Raw genomic sequence first — 25,326 nt, 5'->3', positions numbered from 1 at the left:
AAGGTAAATAAATAAGAAACAAGTCACCCTTTTGCTTAGAGTAGTTAATATTGTAGTAATGCTCATTTGTTTGTCATTATTGTTCCTCAGGGATTTGAGTGCGAGCTATCTGTGCAAGATAATGCTGACTTGAAGAAGGTGGCAAATGGACGAGTATTCAAGACCACTGAGAAGGCATCAGTATGTCACGGTAAACCAATTGGAGTAGAAAATTTAAGGGTATGCGTTTACGTTATCATGGAAGATATGGACGACATACCATTACCTGTACTAACCGATGATTTTGCTATCTTGTTGGTGATGCAATTGGTTCATTTCTTCTTTGGCCGAAGAATTTAATCACTTTGCGCCAGTATGAAAGTCATACTTAATTGAAAATTGCATAAGTATTTCAAAGATATGAAAGTGGTAATTATAGCTTCTCCATTTTTCTTCAGGAATCTCAGAAGAAACGTGAGGCAGAGACAGAGGCAAAGTCAGACACAAACTCAAAATGCAAAAAGCGAAAGACAATTGAGAGTCCTAAGTCAAAAAAGGTAGAAAGTGGTAAGAGTAGAACAATTGATCGATCAGGTGGCAAGATCAAACAACAACTTGAAAACTCTTTTGGACCAAAAATTTGAGTCCAGGACGATTAATGTCCAAGGTAGTCGAGTATGATGGGCGATACTCAAGTAATCGATGTCTACTTGACCGAGGATGTCTTAGGATCTAAGCGAAGGCTGCGCCTAGCCAAGGACGACATTCTTGCACTATTGAACATGGAGAAGCTTTCCCTTCCAGTCATTCAGACTTTTCTTGGGTATGTAATGACTCCGGATTTAAAATTGCATCTCATATATTTAGTTTGACATTGGTCATTGATTTTATCTTACAATTTTGGTTATACTTGTATGTTTATTGTTATAGGTACTTGTTTAGCGTCTGTGACATCAAAACGTATGGGTTCTTATGTCCAGAAGTGACTTCATTATTAGGCCATGCTCAAGATGATGCAATAACACTTATCTCTACAAGGATGCAAGCCTTGAAAAAAAAAATTTACTTCGCTCCATATGGTGCTAAGTAAGTACTCAGCCTTACCGCCTCGTATTAAAAAATGTATCAACAGTTTGATTATTGATTATTATGTAATAAATTACAAATTATTCACAGGGATCATTGGATGCTCCTTGTATTTGACGTTGTTGATCGTAATCAAGTACTTTGGTTTGATTCAACGGGAAATTCAGTGCCTTCAAAGTTAAGAACCTACATTAATACGTAAGTTGAACTTGATAGTTATTATGCATGCACAATGTTCGCTGAATGTCCATTTCGAACTATATTCGCTGACAATTATTTATTGGAAACCTTATATAGAGCTATACGAGTGTACGGCTACAACGGTGGGGCAAGAAAGAGTTCTCAAACACCGCAATGGCTGAAAATTAATGTAAGTTCATTACTATATCAGATGTCTACTTGTTTTATTACGTTTAAATAGCAAAAAATGGTTGCTTTAATTTGCCGACATCTTTGTTTTAGTGTGCTCGTCAAGAAGGTGATACTGAGAATGCGGGTACTACATAATGAGGTACATCTTTGGAAATTGTGACTCGTTCGGACCCGACGAAAGCTATCGATGAGGTCGATTACCCAAATTTTAAAACTCTTGTATAATGTTTTCAAATAATGTTTACCCCCTTGCACGATCAACGAGTAACTATGATAGCCTATGATGGCACCTTGTTGTCGCCTTGCCAAGTTTTACTACCATAAAATCCCATTATTGAGCTTAAATTGTTTTAGTATTTGTGGTATTATATAAGACGTCGTCATGTGCATGATTTTCAGGTTTTTCAAGACAAAATGGCATATTCACAAGATGAAATCGATGAAGTTCGGGACTTGTGGGCGAACTATTTTCTGAATGCCTAGTTGTAGTAGTAATCTATTAGTTTGATTCTGAAAACTCTGTTTGTCTCGGGATCTTGAAGGCCATGTTTTGTTGTCGTAAGAAACGTATTACGAAACCTTTGTTGGATTGTTTAAATTAGCTGCTTGAATTCAAACAATGTATGACGAACAACGTTTGTCAAAATTTGGTATGAATTTGATATGTTTGGTTGAATGGCCTCCAATTTGGGTAAGCCATCTATGAATGGAATATGGTTTGCCATTTATGAATGGCCTCTGTTTTGGATTAACAGTTCATTTGCATTAGAAGTACCATTTCCAATTTTTTTTTTAAAAAATTGACAAAATAATGGACATCGGTTCAGCAGGAAATTGGATGTAAACCGTTTCTAAAACACATGAAGTTTTGGAAAAACTCTGATGTGTATGGGTACTAAAGGACATCGGATTTGGAAAGTAACTGATGTACAAGATTGTAAAGGACATGGGATTATGAGTAAAATCTGATGTGTATCAAATGGACATGGGATATATAAGAAATCCGATGTCCATCAAAGTAAAGGACATGGGATTATGAGTAAAATCTGATGTGTATCAACAATAATGGACATGGGATATATAAGAAATCCGATGTCCATCCAAAAATGGACATCGGTTGTAAATCCGATGTGCATTACTACCATAAGGACATGACCGAACTCTACATCGGAGCACTATCCCATGTCCATGACCCTAAAACTCCGATGTAGTAAAGGGTTCTTGTAGTAGTGTAAGTTCTTATCAATTGATCTCCTTTTATACATAAAATTTGTTAAATTTTCATAGTTGTAGAATATGAAAGTTTTCCATTAAAAAGAGATAAATATTGTGATTATGGGGTGAACTAATGCTAGGAAGATGAAAGTTTATATAAGATGGGTGATTACTTCTTTGTCTTTTCGTGTTCTATTTTTTATTTTTTATTTTTTATTTGTTGTTTTTAATTTTTTAATCTACCATGTAATTGTATTCCGCCATGTATTGCTCTATTAGCTACTCAATCTAGCAGTTTTATGTTATTATATATATGGCTCTTCGTTTGGGCCATTGTTGAACCATATAGCTTATATGTTTATGTTTTGATGATGTCAAGGTGTTTTACATTTTATATACTTGTTGCGTGTAATCGTTTGTCAAGTGTTTTAGAATTAACTTATTACAAACAAGCAACAGAGAAGATTGTGACAATTGCATGTAAAGTTCAAGCCTTCGTTCAAAGATTAAACGGTTCAAAGATTCATTCAAGAATTATGTGAAGACAAAGTTCGTCTAAAGATTAATCAAGCTTGGATGATGACGTAGCCTATACTCGAAGATCTCCTTGAAGATTAGAATAGTATAGGTGATTATCTCGTGATGGTAATCAAGAATGAGTTTCTTGAATTAGTAAAGTTATAGCTTCGCAGCTATAACATTACTAGTAAAAGAGCTCAATGTTATAGCTCTCCTACTATAACATTGAGATGCTGAATTTCTACACACGACTTATATTGGTTCGAAAATTGTTTGTATAATTGTTTAAAGTTTATTTTAAATGTTTTAATGAAAGTATTTATATAATAAAGCCTGGTTTAGTGAGGAGTTCGGCCTTGTATTGGACGTTGATTAGTAGTCCTGATGGATCAACTTATGAATTGGACTTTGCTACTAATTAGGGTTCCAACATAGCCTCTCTTAAAACCTAAATTCTAAATCATATGTTAAGACTAGGGTTTGCACGAGTCACGAGGCTTATGAGCCGTGACATCTCGTGTTACCTAGGGTATATTAGGTAAATATTTTATTCTATAATAATATCTTTACATATCTTATATATCTTACTTAATATATTTGTTTATGATAAAAGATATTCTTGTTTTAGGAAATTTTATCATAATCTTGGAATTTATAGTAAAGATAATATTTGAAAAGATTATATTCTATCTCTTAGAATATTCTTTATTATCTTTTAAGGCTTTTAGGAAAGAGATAATAAGAAGATATGATTTGTTCACATATCTTATTATTTTCGGCTATTAGGGTTTGTGCAAAAACCGTGTGGCCTACTCTCTTCCTTCCTATAAATACTTTGCTATTTACAACATCTAAAATAGAGACCTTAAGCATAAAAATTGATTTCATCTTTACAAAGCAAACCGTGTGTTTTCAAAGAAAAACCGTGTTGTTATTTTGAAAGGTCGTGTGTTTTAAAACTCGCGTACTTGTTCTTATTTTACCGTTATAAGATAATAGTGCTTAGTTGATTTCTTAACTTGTTCATTAACGTGAACCTTTGTTAGAATCATTAGTGCTTTCTTATTAGCATAAGTTAGTCACTCGAGTATTTAACGGTACTCATTGAGTTACAGCTAGAGTTAGTTGTACGAGTTGGTTAGTAAATTTGTAATCCGGAGAAAGGTACTAAATTTATTAATCGAGAATAGTGGACGTAGGTTTCGACTTGTGAAACTGAACCACTTCAAAAATCCGTGTGTCTCTCTTTCTTTCGTTTATTTGCTTTGTTTTTAATTCGTCAATTAGTTAATTAGTTAAAGTTTAATTAATAAACTTTAAATAATTAATTATACATACATAATCGAAAAAGCTTTCAAAAGTTTTAAATCCTCAATTCCCCCCCCCCCCCTCTTGAGTATTTTGGATCAATAGACTCTTCAATTGGTATCAGAGCCTCGTGCTCTTGATTGCCTAACCGCAAAAAGGCTGATCTATCTTGTTTTTCATTTATCTTATCGTTTTATATTCCGCTGCCTATCACGTGATAAATGGATTCCAAATATCTCAAATGTCCCGTCTTTGATGGGAAGAATTATGGATTGTGGAAAAACATGATGACTCACTATGTGAAAGGTCACGATTGGGAGTGCTGGAGGATTATCCAAAACGGACCGCAAAAAATTCTTGTAGCATCCGAGGAAGGCACTACCTACGAAAAGAAAAAAGAGGACTATGTCGAGGCCGATTACAAGAAGGTCGAAAAGAACTCCAAAGCAATAAGTCTTCTGCAAAACGGAATGACTTCCACAGAGTTTGATCGGTTTTCCTCATGCTCTACGGCCAAGGAGATATGGGATGGGCTTGAACTAGCTTATGAAGGTACTTCCATTGTTAGGAAGCACCGAATAGATTTGCTTATGCAAAAATATGAGCTGTTCATTATGGAGCCTAATGAGTCCTTAGATAGTATGTCGGCTAGGTTTTCAAGCATCATAAACGAACTGAAAAATCTAGGTATGAAATTCAGTACCGAGGACATTGCTAGAAAGGCTCTTAGGAGCCTTACTAAGAAGTGGCGTGCTAAAGTCACTACAATGGAGGAATCACGAGATCTTGAAAACCTATCCTATCAAGAACTCATCGGTGCTCTTATGGCCCATGAAATTACTCTTAACAAAGATGAAGCTGAACCTAGTCGAAATATGTGTATGGCCTTAAAGAGTGAAGAAGTGGACTCTGAATTAGAGGATGAAACTGTTTTGTTTGCACGCCGTTTCAAAAACAAAATATTTCGAAATAAACAAACAAAATCATCCTACAACAACAATAACAAATCATCCAACAAGAAGGTTACTGAATCAAAGTCATCCTTCGCAAACAGAGGTTGCTTCAAGTGTGGAGAATCTGGTCATATGATCAAGGATTGTCCAACATGGGAGAAGATTAAGGACAAGACAAAACGTGAGAAGACAAAGAGAGAATTCAAACAAGTTATGATGGATTCGTGTTGGGGAGACCTTGACTCAGAAGATGACGAGGAATCCGAAGATGACAAAGTTGCAAACCTTTGTCTCAGCAGTGTTAGTCTTGACCTAATCTCCGACAGCGACGACGAAAGCACAAACTCACATTCAAACTATTGCTTTCTTGGAGAATCAGACGAGGATGACGATGAAGAGGTAAGTTATCTTGAACTTAAAAAACGTGTTAAGAAATTGTCTAAAAGCGCCTTAATTGAATTCTTTGAACAATCTCTTGATAAGTGTCACGAACAGGACTTGGAACTAAAAGATCTGAAGGAACAGATTCTCGAAATCGCAGAAGAGAATCACACTCTCAAGGCCAAAGCTAAGAAGCTGAAATCTAAGGTTATAGCTGAGAAAGCAACAACGTTAGATTCGACTATGGCTGAAAAGAAGGAATTAGAGTCCAAAGTTATAGCTAATGAAGCTATAACTTCAGACCTAAAGCTTAACATCAAGCACCTTCAAGCCAAAGTTATAGCTAATGAAGCTATAACTTTAGAACTTAGAAAAGCCAGAGAACTTTTGGAAACTAAGGTCACATCTGATGAAGCAGTGATCTTAGACCAAAAGAAAGAGATAGATTCCCTTTCAAAGCAATTAAAGGAATCTAAAACCGATATGATCAATGTTAAGAAACAACACACCGATGTTGTGTTCATTCTTAACAAACGATTCCAAGACTTTCGCGATAACTTTAAAAAGGACAATGATGTAGATCACACGAAATGTCAAGAGGAAATTAAAACCCTAAAAGACCTACTTCTACACGCTAGAAAGGTCCATGATAAGGTAGTATAAAAGTCCTAAACTTCCTAACCGAACAATCTGACAATAATATGAAGATGGGGTTAGGACATGTGTGCTACAGCCGTATAGATCACTCTAAATGCAAATCTACACCTTCGGATTTTGATTTCAGAAAAAGGAAGTATGTTGATCTTCCTGAATACCTAATTTGCAATTACTGTGGTCATACGGGTCACATCCAAATCAATTGTGTCAAAAAGGCTCATGATATACGAAAAAATGCCGAACATGCTAAAACTGTAGACACAGTTGACGAGGATAAGGAAACCCCCACTAACAAACCTAACCAAGCAAGGAACAATAAATTTCGTTGGTTCTATGACATGGCCTTTGACTACACTAAGAAACCTAGTACTTCACAAAACCCTTGTCGATCTCAACCTAGTAAACCTACTAACAAGGGAAATAGTCGTGAAAGACCTAGAGAAATTCCTAGACCTAGAGAAAACCCTAACCCTAGAACTCCTCCCAAGCCAAATAAACCAAGGGTTAGAAAAACGGTTATTAGACAGGTTTGGGTTCAAAAAGATCTAGTATATAGAGTAACTAATCATAAGGGACCCAACTTAGCTTGGGTACCTAAGAACTGTATCTAATCCTTTATGCAGGAAGAAGTGAAAGAAAACAATCAATGGTATCTTGATAGTGGATGCTCAAGACACATGACCGGAGATAAGAATCTGTTTCTTTCACTCAAGCCCTTCAACGGAGGAAAAGTAACGTTCGGGGACAAAAAAAGGGAAAAGTCATTGACATTGGCAAAATCGGAATTTCTAAGTCTCAAGCAATCAGTGATGTTTATCTCGTGGATGGTCTAAAACATAACTTGCTAAGAATATCTCAACTATGCGACAAAGGTAACAAAGTATTTTTTCATACTAATAGTTGTCGCATTATTATTGAAGGAACTAGCAATGTTATTCTAGAAGGCCCCAGGAAAAGAAATGTTTATATGGTAGATTTAAATGCTGTGCCTACTAACTCTTTTTCATGCATGAAAGTCACTCTTGATGATCCTTGTTTATGACATAAACGCTTTGGTCACATTAGCTCACTAACCTTGAACAAACTCAAGAAGTGGGACTTGGTTGAGGGCTTACCTAAGATCAAGTTCGACCAAGAAAAGATGTGTGACACGTGTGCAAGGTGCAAACAAGTATGATCATCGTTCAAACCAAAAAGAGTAGTAAGCACAAATCGAATTGGTACACATGGATTTATGTGGACCTATGAAGGTAAGGAGTAGAGGAGGATTCAGGTACGTCTTTGTTCTTGTAGACGATTACTCAAGGTATGTATGGCCTATCTTTCTTCATTCAAAAGACGAAACTTTTGATGAATTCGATTGTCTTATGAAACGTGTTCAAAATAAATATAAGACTAATCTTGTATCTATTCGTACGGATCATGGTACCGAGTTTGATAATCAAACCTTTATAGAATATTGTAGAGTTAATGGTGTAGGGCATAATTTTTATGCACCAAGAACTCCTCAACAAAACGGTGTCGTTGAACGTATGAATAGAACTTTAGAAGATATGGCACGTACAATGCTCTTGTGTAGTGGTCTACCTCGTAACTTTTGGGCTGAAGCCATTAGTACTTCTTTCTACATCCATAATCGTGCTATGATCCGACCTATTCTCAAGAAAACCCCCTACGAACTCCTTAGTGGTCGAAAACCTAATATCTCCCATCTTCGTTGTTTTGGGAGTAAATGTTTTGTACACAATAACGGTAAAAACCGGTTAAGTAAGTTCGACCCTAGGAGTGATGAGGCGATTTTCATAGGATACTCAGATCATAGCAAGGCTTACAAAGTCTTCAATAAAAGAACTCTTTGTATTGAAGAAAGTGTCCACGTTATTTTTGATGAAGATAACGTGTTTGATAAGCCTTTACAGGATGAGGAAGAAGACTTGGATGAACCCGACTTTCGTCTTTCAAAGACGATCCCCCGGAATTGGAATTGGAGGACAATGAGATTGAGGGAACGAATGATGAACTTGATCGTTCCTCAAAAGATAAAAAGGAGAAAAACAAAGTTATAGTTGATGATACTATAACATTAACTCAAGACAAGAACTCCCAAACCAATGTTATAGATGATGTTACTATAACATTGAATCCAAATCAAGGTGTAGAGTCCGAGGTTATAATCGGCTCTAATACAACACTCGGATTGGATTCAGGGGGAACTTCCTCAAATTCCAATCCAGATGAAGTTAGGACAAGCTCAAATAACGAGGAAGAACCAAGCACCTCAACAAAATGGAAATACAAGAGCTCACACCCCATGGACAATATTCTTGGGAATATTAAGAAGGGTGTTCAAACAAGATGTTCCTTAAACAACTTCTGCTCTTTCTACTCCTTCCTATCCATGATCGAACCAAAGAACATCAATGAAGCTCTTGCTGAATCAGATTGGATTATAGCTATGCAAGAAGAACTACAACAGTTCGAAAGAAACAAGGTTTGGAATTTAGTTCCTAGACCAAAAGATCGTTCAGTCTTTGGAACTAGGTGGGTCTTCAGGAACAAATTAGATGATGTCGGAGTCATTGTCAGAAACAAAGCAAGATTGGTGGTCCAAGGGTATAATCAACAAGAAGGAATAGATTATGACGAGACTTTCGCACCTGTTGCTCGTCTTGAAGCTATTAGACTTCTGATAGCATTCGCAGCACACAAGGGAATGAAGCTCTTCCAGATGGATGTCAAGACAGCATTCTTAAACGGTTATTTACAAGAGGAAGTCTTCGTTGAACAGCCCCCTAGTTTTAAGAATATCAAATTTGAGGATCACGTATTCAAATTAGATAAAGCCCTATATGGATTAAAGCAAGCACCTAGGGCATGGTACGATCGATTATCTAAGTTTCTACTTGATAGTGGATTCAGTAGAGGATCCGTCGACAAAACCCTATTTCTAAAAACGGAGGGTTCTGACCTTTTGGTTGTTCAAATATACGTCGATGATATTATCTTTGGATCGACCAACCGAAGCCTATGCAAATATTTTTCTGAGTTGATGACTTTCGAGTTCGAGATGAGTATGATGGGAGAATTAAAATTCTTCTTAGGTCTGCAAATACAACAAACTGAAGAAGGCATTAAAATCCATCAACAAAAATATATTAAAGAATTAATTCAGAAATTCGGGATGGAAAACTCTCATGCAATGCCTACTCCAATGGTCGAGAACAAGAAATTGACATTGGATGAAGACGGTAAATCAGTTGATGAAACTACTTACCGAGGGATGATTGGGTCACTGTTATATTTGACCGCAAGTAGACCTGATATATTGTTTAGCGTATGCGTTTGTGCGAGATATCAATCATCTCCCAAAGAATCGCATATGACGGCCGTAAAACGAATTCTACGATATCTTATTGGCACGGCTAAACTATATTTATGGTATCCAATGGAGTGCAATTTTGATCTAGTCGGTTATTCTGATGCCGACTACGCAGGATGTTCTCTAGACAGAAAAAGTACCTCGGGTGTCGCCACTTTTGTCGGACCGTGTATTATTACGTGGGGTTCGAAGAAGCAAAATTCGGTTGCCCTCTCAACTGTTGAAGCCAAATATATCGCTGCAGGTCTGGTACGTACTCAACTTTTATGGCTTAAGCAACAATTACGTGATTATGGTATTGATGTAGGATGTATTCCTATTTTATGTGATAATACTAGTGCAATTATTATTTCTAAAAATCCCGCTCAACATTCACGTACTAAACACATTGAAATAAGACATCATTTTTTTCGAGACCATGTTGAGAAGGGGAATATAAAACTTGAATTTTGTAGTACTGAAAAACAATGGGCTGACATTTTTACCAAAGCATTGGCTATAGAACGTTTTGAGATTTTACGGTTGGAAATTGGTTTAATTGGTGGCAACTAAACTTGTTATAAATATTTTATTTCCCATATGACTGACTAGATTTAACGAGATTGTATGACTGTGTTCGTATTTTCCGTTGCAAGTATATTCATGTATAGTATTTCATTATCTTATGAGAATATTCCATTTGCTAGTCTGTTATATTTTGTGTTGTATACAAACCATTACTCTTGTTCATCACATATACATTCTAAGGTTTAGAGCTTCATAAACCAATGACATTCATGATTGGTTTCATTTAGGATGTGAGTAGTACTCCTTACATGGCATGTAACATCAAATTGCATAAGCATGAAATTTGTCTCTTATTGCCTGTATACACTCGATTTGTGATGGTGACACATGTGGAGAGGCGACCCTTCCTTTACGTTTTACCTACTAAACCTCACTTAAGCCAAAATTTGCCTTATTTTGACCTATTTATTTAACTACATTCCTATATAGCCTACCTTAGTCAAGCTAGTCTTGTTGGGAAGTTTGAAAGTTTTGTTGCGGTCAATTTTGTTGCTCTTGTGGTGGATATTGGAAGGAAGGTGAATAAGAAACAAAAAGATATGAATGGATTGAAAAAGAATATGAAAAAAAGGAGAAAAATGATACAAAAGATGAAAAGCAAGAATTTATTGATACTCCTACTCTTATCATTTCATATTACATAAGGAGAAGAACTTGTTGATGTGAGTGAGTTTGTGTCATACTTGGCATTGTGCATCACCTTTAATGTTGGGTTGAGTAGTGGAATTTGATTACTTTTGGTTGTGTTCGGTGCTAGCTTGGCTTTTATCTCCACATATCCAAATTATTTTACCCCTTCGTACCCAATTACCTCACCTCACATTCATATGTAAGTCCTCGGCATGTGTTTTGGACCTCGATTGGTTGGAGTGTATATGTACGGTAGCTAGAGATATCTATCATGTTAGATTGCATGCATGCTTTTGTAGGTCGTAGTTAGGTGAGTGACTATTTTTCTTCTCTCCTACAAAATCTCTATTTATCTTGGTTTGTATTACACATTCTATATTTAGAGCCTGCTTATGTTGAAATCGTTCTTATACTATAATATGTGCTTTGATTAATATTTCTTGCCTCATATGATATCATTCTAGTCGTTTTATGCCTGTTCTCGTCTTTTCGATGATGTCAAGAGGAGGAAGAAATGATCATGATTTAGTATTTGCCTAAGCTTGCTCCTTGTAAAGACCTTTAATCTCTTAAGGTCCTTAGATGCTATACTTTGTATATAATTGTTTGACCTTGCGTTGATCTTTATCTATAAAGATGACGGTATTATATTAAGGGGGAACTATATACTTAGTCACAATTTTAGGAGACTTGCCATCATCAAAAAGGGGGAATTTGTTGAATCATATAGCTTATATGTTTATGTTTTGATGATGTCAAGGTGTTTTACATTTTATATACTTGTTGCGTGTAATCGTTTGTCAAGTGTTTTAGAATTAACTTATTACAAACAAGCAACAGAGAAGATTGTGACAATTGCATGTAAAGTTCAAGCTTTCGTTCAAAGATTAAACGGTTCAAAGATTCATTCAAGAATTATGTGAACACAAAGTTCGTCAAAAGATTAATCAATCTTGGATGATGACGTAGCCTATACTCGAAGATCTCCTTGAAGATTAGAATAGTATAGGTGATTATCTCATGATGGTAATCAAGAATGAGTTTCTTGAATTGGTAAAGTTATAGCTTCGCAGCTATAACATTACTAGTAAAAGAGCTCAATGTTATAACTCTCCTACTATAACATTGAGATGCTGAGTTTCTACACACGACTTATATTGTTTCGAAAATTGTTTTTATAATTGTTTAAAGTTTATTTTAAATGTTTTAATGAAAGTATTTATATAATAAAGCCTGGTTTAGTGAGGAGTTCGGCCTTGTATTGGACGTTGATTAGTAGTCGTGATGGATCAACTTATGAGTTGGACTTTGCTACTAATTAGGGTTCCAACATAGCTTCTCTTAAAACCTAAATTCTAAATCATATGTTAAGACTAGGGTTTGCACGAGTCACGAGGCTTATGAGCCGTGACATCTCGTGTTACCTAGGGTATATTAGGTAAAGATTTTATTCTATAATAATATCTTTACATATCTTATATATCTTACTTAATATATTTGTTTATGATAAAAGATATTCTTGTTTTAGGAAATCTTATCATAATCTTGGAATTTATAGTAAAGATTATATTTGAAAATATTATATTCTATCTCTTAGAATATTCTTTATTATCTTTTAAGACTTTTAGGAAAGAGATAATAAGAAGATATGATTTGTTCACATATCTTATTATTTTCGGCTATTAGGGTTTGTGCAAAAACCGTGTGGCCTACTCTCTTTCTTCCTATAAATACTTTGCTATTTACAACATCTAAAATAGAGACCTTAAGCATAAAAATTGATTTCATCTTTACAAAGCAAACCGTGTGTTTTCAAAGAAAAACCGTTTTGTTATTTTGAAAGGTCGTGTGTTTTAAAACTCGCGTACTTGTTCTTATTTTATCGTTATAAGATAATAGTGCTTAGTTGACTTCTTAACTTGTTCATTAACGTGAACCTTTGTTAGAATCATTAGTGCTTTCATATTAGCGTAAGTTAGTCACTCGAGTATTTAACGGTACTCATTGAGTTACAGCTAGAGTTAGTTGTACGAGTTGGTTAGTAAATTTGTAATCCGGAGAAAGGAACTAAATTTATTAATCGAGAATAGTGGACGTAGGTTTCGACTTGTGAAACTGAACCACTTCAAAAATCCGTGTGTCTCTCTTTCTTTCGTTTATTTGCTTTGTTTTTAATTCGTCAATTAGTTAATTAGTTAAAGTCTAATTAATAAACTTTAAATAATTAATTATACATACATAATCGAAAAATCTGTCAAAAGTTTTAAATCCTCAATTCACCCCCCCCCCCCCCCGGCCCCTCTTGAGTATTTTGGATCAATAGACTCTTCAGCCATGCTTTAACTCCACCCATTATTTCACTTGAAAATTTGTTGACAATGCGTTTAAATGCTGAAATGATTTGCAAGTGTTTTACAATGAATACTCTTAAAAGTCTTAGCAATAAATGATGTTAAGGCTCCTTATTTTTAGTGGAAAAGATGACAAAGGTGGGTGCCTTAGATAATATAATTTCCTAATAAATTAAGTAGCCGTTGATTGATGGTAAGTGTTATTTGTTGCCTAAGCACACAAAAATTAGAATGCTTTAGCTCTTTTCTGTTATGAAATATTATTATGTAATATTATATGGATGTCCATATGTTAGGATATTCTAGAGATATTATATTATGGAAAATCTACCCTATCATGTGTGTGTATATATATATATATATATATATATATATATATATATATATATTTATATATATATATATATATATATATATATATATATATATATATATATACATACATTATATACATTATATACATATATATACATATACATATATATATATATATAGAAATAGGATCCTGTACGAACCTAAAGTTCGGTGCGAACTGTACGAACTAATATAATACCACCTCATTTAACAGTAAAAAAAAGAAAAATCCTGGACTTCTTTCTTCCTCATCTTCACGAATTATGCCTTATCCACCACACCCAACCTCCCTAACCCCTTTATCCACCACCACTCGTCGAGCTGTTAAGATGGCCGCCGGAAACCGACTTTTCTTTTCCGACCACACAAATAATCCCAAGAACCGTCGCCCTTCTTCTTCGCATTTTTCGCCGGCAATCAAAACATGGATATGGAAACAACGGTGATAAAGACAAGTTTCCGACACCAAATTCCCCGCTTAACTCGCTGGTGCAATCACTTTTTAAGATATTGTACTACTTTTTGATAGATCTAGCATTTGGATCAAAATTTTCAAAAAAAAAATAAAAAACAAACCAGAGTATTATCGGCTTAGAGTGGGGTTGAATTATCGTCATTTACTGCGTCTGGGATCAAGCTTCGGTCTTGTTGAGGCGTGAGTGAGGTGAGTTGCGGGTCTGGGTCGAGCTTCAAATCTAGGTCAGTCGTGGAGCGATGGGTCTAGGGTCGAGGTTCGGCTTATTGGGTTGGTCGCCGGTCTCTAGTCGTTGGATGCTGGGGCTTGGGTGTGATGTGTTGGCGGCGGTCGGGGAGCAGGTGTAGGTGATGTGGTGTTCGTGGGGTGAGTGGTGGTGACCGTGAGATGGTTGTGTGATATTTGACAATGGCGCCGATGATGGTTGTATGGTGTTGAGCGGCGTCGTGGTGGCGGTGGCGGTTGTAGTGGGCTTGGTGGATCATGGTGGAGCGATGGAGCTAGATACACAAAATACCAACCCCCAGATACACATGGTACTACTACCGGTTACACAAATCGTTATTGGATACACAAATCTGGTGGTAAGGAGTGGTGTCAGAATGGGACGAATTGGCGAATCTGGTGGCCGGTTGTGACGGTGCTTGGGTCGAGTGGTGCTTGTTTTTGGGTCGACGGAAATAAACTAGTCGGTCTGATGTTCCGGCGCTAGGTTAGTAATGGGTTGGTTACATGGTTTTATTAGTTTTAAATAGTCACTCAGATTTCATAACTTTTGCTGAGTTTTTTACTTCGAATCTCAGTGATTCTGATTTGTAATTCTTTTTTATTTGCAATAGACTTCAGGTTAAATACGAATGAACATTGGATATGTTTTGTTGTCAATCAAGTTAGAATATTGAACTAATTTATGCTATTTGTTTCACATGTGCCTAATTTGTTTTAGAGTATTCCTACAAATGGTTATTGATTTTTTGATATACTCGGCGTTCTGCAACTAAGCTCAATCTCTAAACGATTATTTTTTTATCGCCATGCATGTGTAGCTGACAACTGAGTGTTTGGTGTAATGACCCGAAGAATTATTGTTGCGGTGGTGGTGGGCTTATGGCTGAGGGTTGGATACACAAATTACCACCCCGTATACATATGGTATTACTACCGGATACACAAATCGATTTGTGTATCCGGTGGTTACACCATATGTATTCGGTAGTAATATGGGTAGTAAATTAGTAATGCCCAAATCAGAATATCACTTAGATTTTTGAATATCTAGCATTTAGATTTGAAATTTGAAAAATAAATATAGTGAAATGGTGATAAAATAGTTGCTGACAAGTTTGGATATTGCGATACTTGTCCATTCTTGCTCTTGGATTTTAATGTAGAATTGTAGGCCTGCAAATGCTACAATAAAGTTACCGGTGGAGAATTTTTGTTCCATACCTACTCTTTTGATGGTGTAATTTATTTTACTGTGTAATTTATTTTCAATGTTTATTCGTAGGCTAAAAACTTGAATTATGATACTATATAACAGAGTTATGCAATGAGGAGGAGATGAGTACGAAGACAACAACATATGTAGACAAGGAGCCTGTAAAGAGTGAAGAGATTGTTTCAGAGGAAGAACTGATGACAAAGCTAAACGCTAAAAGGTTGGCTTGAAAATTGGCCAAATGACGAATTACCGTCGGATCAAGCCAAATTTGAGACAATTGATGATGCATTGGCCTATTTAGTACAATTTGTATGTGAGTTTGAAATAGATAGAGATGTTGGCTCCATCTAGTGGTATGGAGTTCGTCTTGAGCAGAGATTGTGTTATATTCGATACTTGAAAGAATAATTATGTATATCGAAGAATCTTGTTTAGCTTGCTAGATACACTTATTTAAGTTACTAGATACATCCATTTTATTAGCTAGATACACTTCGTTAAGTTGTTAGATACATCCCTTTAAAACTTCAGATATCACTCATTTAAGTTCTTGATCGTCATCCCTTTAACTAAATTTAGAAGTTGTTACACTTTTTAAGTTGTTAGATACATCCCTTTAGCTTGCTAGATACACTCATTTAAGTTACTAGATACATCCCTTTAACTAGCTAGATACACTTCTTTTAAGTTGTTAGATACATCCCTTTTTAGATACACACATTTAAGTTACTAGATACATCTCTTTAACTAGCTAGATACACTTCTTTAAATAGCTACATATATACGTCTACTAGCTAGCTAGATACACTCTTTTAAGTTGTTAAATACATCTCCTTTTAGTTGCTAAATACATACATCTTAAAAGTTAAAACCCATTTAGTTGCTAAATACATACAAGTACATCTTAAAAGTTAAAACCCAAAAACGCGCCACCCTTGTGGTCTTACCTGCTCGAATCCATACTTAAACAAAGGCCGCTAACCAAACTTTCGAAGTAAAATTACATTTCTAAATTTGCTTGACATATCCTACCCGCAATAAAACAACATTATCCGTGAAACAGATCAAAGAAATTGATGAAAACATAATTGTACAGTCCAGGAATTGATATATAACTTCATTCATCGAGACAAATCCACCATCGTGTCGCCTTTTATATTAAAATCACATCATATAGTAGGAACTTAACATTTATACATAGACCACACGTATATTAATATTAAATATTCCAACATTAATCAGCAAATATTACTGCATTATCCACAACTAATACTCGCTCCGCCATTCATTTCATTTCCAAACGTTTGTTCAAAATTGAGAGTACCTTCGATTACGCGCAACTTCCGCCAACTTAGAACGCTCAACAGAAAGTTTAACAACAGTAGATTTCTACTCTTGCAATCGCTTTTGAAGTGTTTCACCAAGTGGACTATTTGCGATAAGTTTCACCGCAGTAAATGGAATTGTAGAGAATATCAACACTCCTGCAAGCTACTCCGTATAATTTACATAATAAATAAGACATAGACTAATACGGAGTACTTTTCAATTGTATCAAAAAATGAAAAAATGATGAAATTATAATTACAATCACAGATGCAAAACGGAGAGAAAATACCTTCCATAATATTACGGAGTATTGACACTTCCTTAAATGTGTCCTTCGAATCAAACAAAGTCTACTCAACAAAGCAAAATTGTTGAGCTCAAAGACCAAATATCCTGTATATGGAACCTACTTGCTGCATTTTTGTAATCACCATCAGCATCGGTAACCAACTTACATACTTTCCTTTGAAAAATAGCATGGATGATAAAATACGCAAGCTCCTCCGCACTAAGCAACGCCTGAAGAGCAACACAGAAACTCACACCTGCTCCTACCAAACAATCCCTCGAGAAAGCAGTAGACTTTAAAATAGACAAAATAACAGTAATGGTCATTTCCTGAAGACTGGAACCATTGAAAACCAAGCCATTTTGAGAGTGATTGTATGTTTGAAAAATTACTGCAAGTGATAAAGCTAGTTCAACAGGGCTTCATTTCCATGGTGTATTTCAATGAGTAAGTCAAGGCATCAAACAAGTGAGCATCTTACATTCAACACTTGCTTCTCCTTCATCACACCAGACTACTCGATTCTGATGCCCAATTCAAGAAGCTCTGTTGACCAGCCATAAGAGCAACGTCACTGAACTGAAAGCCAAGCACGACCAGCCTAGCAAACTCCAATTTCATCATACCACATCCGAGCAGCTCAAGACAAGCCACCTTCGCTACCGTGTCCAGCCACCACAAAACGGGACCACTACACCATCAGCAGGCGCAATTGACTCGACAAACCCATAAATCTTGCATCTCTTCAGACTTTGGTGTTACAAAATATTGTCGTAGAGGAACGTATGCTAAATCATATCATGAGTTCATGTCTGCTGTTGAAATGTTTGTCGGTTAGAGATTGCTTCGGCTTCAAAACTATTGTCATTCCTTGTAGTCAACCGAAGGAACTTGGTTTATTTGGAGCCTTACCAAAAAATAGGAAAATCATTCTTGAGACCTCGAGTCTTACGTCTTTTAAGTTCTCAGACATGTGTTTTCCGGTTACGTCAAAGCCTGGTTTACTGAGAAATTTAAGGGAACTACATATCTTTTGTTCTGGTATAACAGGCAGGATCTTGGCAAACTACTACCTGAATTAGCCTCATTGGAGACTTTGCATTTATTCTTCTGTCAGTGAGATGCTACTCCATACCAACGAACAAAATGGATAACATACAAATACAACGACTTTGATCAAAATGGCCTGGGTATTGAAACAAAAGCTACCCAGAACATTTAACCCATAACCCACCACACAATTACGATATTAATCACCCAAAAATGTATTGATCAATGATCAAATCATATATGAAAATATCTCATTAGTGCAAACAAAAAGTAAAGAAATATAAGTAATAAAGATCTAAACAATTCTTCATCTCGTCAGTGCAAACCTGAAGTTCAGAAACTCTCAATCGGTGACCCTTCATTCTTCAAATCAAACTAAAAGGTGGAGGTCGTCAGTGCAAACCTAAAGTCCCAATAAACCCAAATATTGGAGTAAATTATACAGCAATTAACGATACAGATGGGGAAATGAGTAGAAGGAAAGAAAAAATTGAGGAAAGGATGATGAAGTTGGGAAACAAAGGACACCAGAAATAGGGGAAAGAAGAAAGAAAGTGAGTGGAGGAGAGCAGACACGTGCAACGTGGACGCTTAGGAGGCAAGTAACTAACAGAGGGGATTGGAGTAATGACTCTCACAACATTAATACCTGATAATCTAGATAACGAAAAATCAAGAGTAGACTTAAACCCAAATTAAACCGACCCAAAAATGAAAGAAAATACCCCAAACTAACCAAGTTGAGGCAAAACATTAATAGTCAGTTTAGCTATAGCCATGAACTGAAGCAATCCAATTGATTTGCTTGACTCGTACGCACTGACCTAAAAAGAAACTGAACTTACTAGTACCCGAACAGGAGAACATCACACTCAAGATGACCCGAATCCGACTAAAATAGCCCATTTGCCACAGTAAATAGATTTGCAAAGTGTGAGTAAAATGTACCTGCAATAGTCGGTCAGTGGCTGTCCTCCCACATCCGCAAAGATTTAGTGATTTCAACTTCTTGCAAAAGCTTGTTAGATATGCAACTCTAGAATATCATTGAACGTTGTGCACCCACTGATGTTCAGATACACACACTCCTTTCCCGTCCTAATTGATACATACCTTTAGCTAGTTAGATGCATTACTTTAAGTAACTAGATACATATCTTTAGATAGCTAGATACACTTATTTAAATTGCTAGATACATAACTTTAGCTAGCTAGATACACTTCTTTAAGTTACTAGATATATATCTTTAGCTATCTACATACACTCCCTTAAACTACTAGATACGTATCTTTAGCTAGCTAGATACACCCCTTTTAACTTGCTAGATACATATACACCCCTTTAACTTTATTTTGGAAATTGATTCAACCGCAATGTTAAGTTTAGTTTCCCGGTCTATACAAAATCTTGTTACACCAAAATTCGCCACGTCCAAGTTACTGGGGCTATGTTCAGTTAGAAGTGTTGGAAGTGTCTAACACGGATGTATATCAAAGGCTCGGACTCGGTTATGTTATAAAAAAAATCAAGGTCTTCGTTTAACTCAATATATAGCATCATAATGCACCATTTAATATCACAGCCAGGATACCTCATTCAATGATACTGCCACACAGTTAATGGCAGCAAGCAGTTCTACCATTCATTATCGAGACTAGCGCGGCGGAAGCACAAAACAGTACAAACAAATAACAAGAACGATGTCAACTCAATTACCATAGCTCCCACTTCTATCAAGATTAGCATGCTGAAGGATCATTGGAATTGCAATGCTTCCCACTGCTGATGCTCCTGTCATAAACTTCGCAGCATCTATCCATCTAGATTGGAAAAAAATTATTAAAAATCAATAATAGTTAAACCTGAAAATTTCATACCTCTTTTAACAGAAAGATGCAATCTTTTTAACTATTACCTAGATACACATACTACTTAGTCGAGATACATATATTATACATTCAGATACACTTGTCTAAATGTGTATCTTAGAGTAGAATTATGTGTACCTGGAGCATAATTTTGCGTATCCACCCACCGACAATATCAACGGCTACCTCAGACGGCACTAGAGACATCAGTGAACAACTCTGATGACGCAAAATATGTCAACAGACACCTCAAATGCCACCTACGACATCCACAAGCATCCCCATCCACAACCAGCAACCTCATCAAAATTATAACCACCGCCACCTCGTCACTAAGACCATCGCCGCCCAACCACAACCAAAACCTCGTCAGCCGGAATACCCACAAACAACAATCCTGCCGACTTTCTACTTCTTAGATGAAAGTTCCATTTTAGCTAAATAGACCTGGTTGTTGGCTGCCACCCAACGCCACCAACCAACCCACATAAATCTCGGTTTTATCGCTAGATCTAGGATGTATATCGGAGAAAAAGAGAAGCGCGCGGTGGCCGACAATGACAATAACAGTGACACCGGTGGTCATCGCTTCTCCGAGTTATGGGTGGTCGACGGTGACGCCCGCTATCGTCAGGTGGTGGTGGATGGGGATAAGAAATTATTAGGAGAAAGTTGGTCGTTAGGTGACTAGTGGTGCATGGAGGTGGCCGCCGGCAGTGCGCCTGAATCTGGGCAGTGATCGGTCCGTCGTCGTCGTCTGTGCTCGTAGGAGAAGCCAGTATATGAAGATATGGTATGACAGAGGATGAGAGAGTAGTGGTAGTGGAGTTGGATTTTAACTGTTAAATGTGGTTTTTGAGTTAGTTCGTACGGTTCGCACCGAACTTTAGTTCGCACCTGACCCCGATATATATATATATATATATATATATATATATATATATATATATATATATATATATATACATATATATATACATATATATATATATACATATATATATATATATATACATATATATATATATATAAACCCCCTCATAATGCAATAATAGATAGTTATGTCTCTCTTTTCTTCTCTCTACCTTCTCTCAACAATTATCTCTTGTCTTTATTTCACAACACGTTATCAGCACGAGTCTTTAACCAATTGAGCGAAAAGTATTTGTTCATACTTCATGTTGGAATTATCTGTATGCTTCCCTTTAATTATAAGGATTATAACGATATTATAAAGATGATTACTAGTCATAAATGAAAATTACATAAACAAAATATTAGAGAATTAAGAAATAACCTTCGGTCCTAGCAAAATCGGCCTAAGAACAATATCACAATGATATTCACCTATCAGTTGCACCCAAGATGATATGAGATATGCCTTTGTTCTTTGCTAGAATCGATCCCAAATTTTCTGTAAAATTTTTAGGTTTTTTTGTGTGTGTTTTGATGAGAGGCAAAACTAGGTTAAAAAGAAAACCAAAAAATGATTTTAACCTACTCTCCTTTAAACCGTGAAAAGGAGTAGGAGATCTCTTTTTTTTTTTTCTTTTTTTTTTCGGTCAAAACTACCAACCAAAAATAAGGAGAAAATATCTTCTTATTTTTGGGTAGTTATCAAAATGTATATTATGTGTACATTTTATTCATTATCATATATGTTGTCCCGTTTTAATAAGTCCATACATAACCGATTATAGTCGATTTATTAAATCCGGCCTGACAACATTTATTATAACAATCTCGTATAAAATATACTTTAACTATAAATATCGCATATTTATAATTAGCTAATTAAATATAACCGATTACATTTAATTACGAATTAACATCCTAATTCATTTAAGCTAACATTATATACATTAATTAAATATAACATATTATATTCAATTTACGAATTGACAGTTAATTCGTCTCAGCTAATATTATTTAATCGGCATTAAATAATCGTCTCATCAACACGTTGACTAACTGTTTAGTCATATAAGGCATCAATGTGATTACATTTTCATAACCACATCTCTCAAACACATCCTTTAGGTGTGACTTTTAGGGACCAATTGATCACCGCCATCAGTATGATAATAACGTCAAACTTTCTAGCAAGCCAACCGTTATTAAGTAATCGTTAATCAACTGATAAAATACGAAGTATACCCTTTTGAACCTATAAGAGATTTATAAATGTTATCACACTAATTTGTGGAGGACACAAGCTCCAACAAACTCCCACTTGTCCTCACAAGTGTATGTGCGATAACCGATTCTCATATCCTAAAATTTCTCCCACTCAATGTAAAACAATTTGCAAAATCCGTATTCACAAAGGTCGTATTTTACAAGTGATCAATATCAAGAGTTGTTTCCCCGACTAGAGAGTAACTTAACTGATAAACGAATCATCATTCGAGCATGGCCATGCATTTCAGTTACAACTCCTCGAGTGGCCCTGAGAAATAACTAAACCTGATAAGGGTTGGATATTTTCCTCAACTCGAATCCTGCAAATGTAAGCACAGTATGAAATGACCCAGAAAAAATCTACTTAGTCTCCAGTTACGGCAGACCATGAGAAAGAAACCAAAGTCATCCAAAAACTACCTTAATCTCAAGAGACAGTCGATAGTCAAAAGAATCGACTCTAGGAACACAATGGACGTCCAATCCACGACCTGGCACCGAATGTTTTTAAACATTTAGGACTCCATTACGTTGTCACCAAAAATTTGTCCTACGAGGTATCGTTATAATCTCGCATTTGTGATCGATCGATCAATCGACCGTTTGACTTATGGCTCATTGAACCCACCATCAATCGACTGCACAATATAATAGCTAGAGTTATCAGCTCATTAAGGCGATTACGGACAAAAACAAATATAATGTAATTCAGTTCACTATGTGGCGTTCAATGTTGTCGGTACAATCCACATGAAAAACAAAATATTATAAAAACGATGAAGTTATAAATACTATATGAAAAAGATAATGTATCAACTCCATAATCAACTACTACAACTCAGGAACACGTTTAATTCCCATGGAAATAACGTGCCCTTCATGCTTATCATAATTCAACAGTTTAGTGAGAGGATCTGCGATGTTGTCATCCAAAGCTATCTTGTCAATCACTATCTCTTCTTGCTCCACGTAATCACGGATCAGGTGAGCTTTCCGATGTACATGTCTAGATTTGCTGCTAGACTTAGGCTCCTTAGCCTGGAAGATGGCACCTCTATTGTCACAATAGATGGTGATTGCTTCATTCGAACTAGGAACTATCGTAAGTCCTTGTAAGAATTGACACATCCATATAGCTTCCTTTGCTGCTTCCGAAGCGGCATAGTACTCGGATTCAGTGGTAGAATCTGCTACAACACTCTGTTTGGAACTCTTCCAGCTGACCGCAGCACCATTAAGAGTGAAGACGAACCCGGACTGAGATTTTGAATCATCTCGATCCGTTTGGAAGCTAGCATCTGCGTAACCGATTGCGCATAGCTTAGTATCGCCTCCATAAGTCAATACCCTATCCTTAGTCCTCCGTAGGTACTTGAGGATGTTTTTAACAGACTATCCAAAGTGTGTTTCACCCGGATTCTTTTGGTACCGACTCGTCATACTCAATGCATATGCCACGTCTGGACGTGTGCATATCATGGCATACATGATTGATCCTATAGCTGATGCATAAGGAACACGACTCATGCGCTCAATCCCTTCAGGCGTCGTGGGTGACTGAGACTTGCTCAACTGCATCCCAGACGTCATTGGAAGGTTCCCCTTCTTGGAGTTGGTCATGCTGAACCTCTCAAGAATCTTATCCAAATAAGACTCCTGACTAAGTGATAACGTCCGTCGTGATCTATCTCGGTAGATACGGAATCCCAATATGTGTTGTGCCTCACCCGGATCTTTCATCTGGAAATGGTTCTTCAACCATCCTTTAACCGAAGATAAGAGAGGAATGTCAATCCCAATCAAGAGTATGTCATCGACATACAATATCAAGAAAACAGTCTTGCTCCCACTCGACTTGATATATAAGCATGGTTCCTCGACCGATCGAGTGAAACCATACTCTTTTATCACCTGGTCGAAACGATGATTCCAACTCCGAGAAGCTTGCTTAAGTCCATAAATGGAACGCTTAAGCTTGCATACTTTCTTAGGATGTTCAGGATCTATGAAACCTTCGGGTTGCACCATGTACAACTCTTCCTCCAAATAACCGTTTAAAAAGGCGGTTTTCACATCCATTTGTCAAATTTCATAATCATGAAAAGCGACAATCGGTAAGATTATCCGAATGGAACGTAGCATGACTACAGGTGCAAAAATCTCATCATAATGCAATCCGTGCACTTGAGTGAAACCTTTTGCCAGTTGTCGTACCTTATAGGTATCTGGTTGCGCGTCTACAGAATGCTTTATTTTGTAAAGCCATTTGCACTGTAGAGGTTTTACCTTATTAGGTAAATCAACTAGATCCCATACGTCATTCTCATACATGGAGTCCATCTCGGATTGCATGGCTTCGAGCCATAGCTTTGAGTCGGAACATGCCATAGCACCTTTATAGGTAGCGGGTTCATTACTCTCTAGGACCAAAACGTCATTCTCCTCGACCATACCAATGTATCTGTCCAGAGGATTAGAGACTCTACCCGACCTCCTAGTTTCCTCAGGAATATTAACCGTATCATCAGTTGGAGGAACAACTTCCTCCATCTGTTCCTCGGTTGTTGGTTCTGGAATCTCCGACAGCTCGAAGGTTCTATTACTTGTCTTGTTCTCGAGAAATTCTTTCTCTAAGAACGTCGCACTAGCCGCAACAAAAACTCGATGTTCGGTAGGCGAATAGAAGTAATGACCAAACGTTCCTTTTGGATAACCAATAAAGTATGTCTTGACCGATCGCGGGCCGAGCTTATCCTCGTGTCTCCACTTGACATAAGCCTCGCAGCCCCAAACCCGAATAAAGGACAAGTTGGGGACCGTTCCCCTCCACATTTCATATGGAGTCTTGTCGATAGCTTTAGTCGGACTTCGCTTAAGTATAAGAGCAGCTGACAAAAGAGCAAAACCCCATAATGAATCAGGTACTACCGTGTGACTC

At 36.5% G+C, this 25,326-nt stretch overlaps 1 long non-coding RNA gene across 2 annotated transcripts; it reads right to left on the bottom strand.

Annotated features, from left to right (window-relative positions):
• Positions 1-16,790: 16,790 nt before the first annotated feature.
• Positions 16,791-21,022, bottom strand: LOC141596859 (uncharacterized). Of its 2 annotated transcripts, XR_012522619.1 has the most exons (5): positions 20,346-21,022; positions 20,056-20,159; positions 19,287-19,436; positions 17,289-18,741; positions 16,791-17,161 (listed from the first exon to the last, which is right to left on the bottom strand). It is a non-coding gene; the product is annotated as an uncharacterized LOC141596859 (long non-coding RNA). The 2 variants fall into 2 exon arrangements; XR_012522618.1 differs by lacking the exons at positions 19,287-19,436; positions 20,056-20,159; positions 20,346-21,022 and having other exon boundaries at positions 17,289-19,280.
• Positions 21,023-25,326: the final 4,304 nt, after the last annotated feature.

This window comes from Silene latifolia, chromosome 8, assembly GCF_048544455.1.
Source record: "Silene latifolia isolate original U9 population chromosome 8, ASM4854445v1, whole genome shotgun sequence".
NCBI classification, from domain to species: Eukaryota; Viridiplantae; Streptophyta; class Magnoliopsida; order Caryophyllales; family Caryophyllaceae; genus Silene; species Silene latifolia.
The sequence above is the reverse complement of the archived record's forward strand: the minus strand, read 5'-3'. Positions and strand labels throughout refer to the sequence as shown.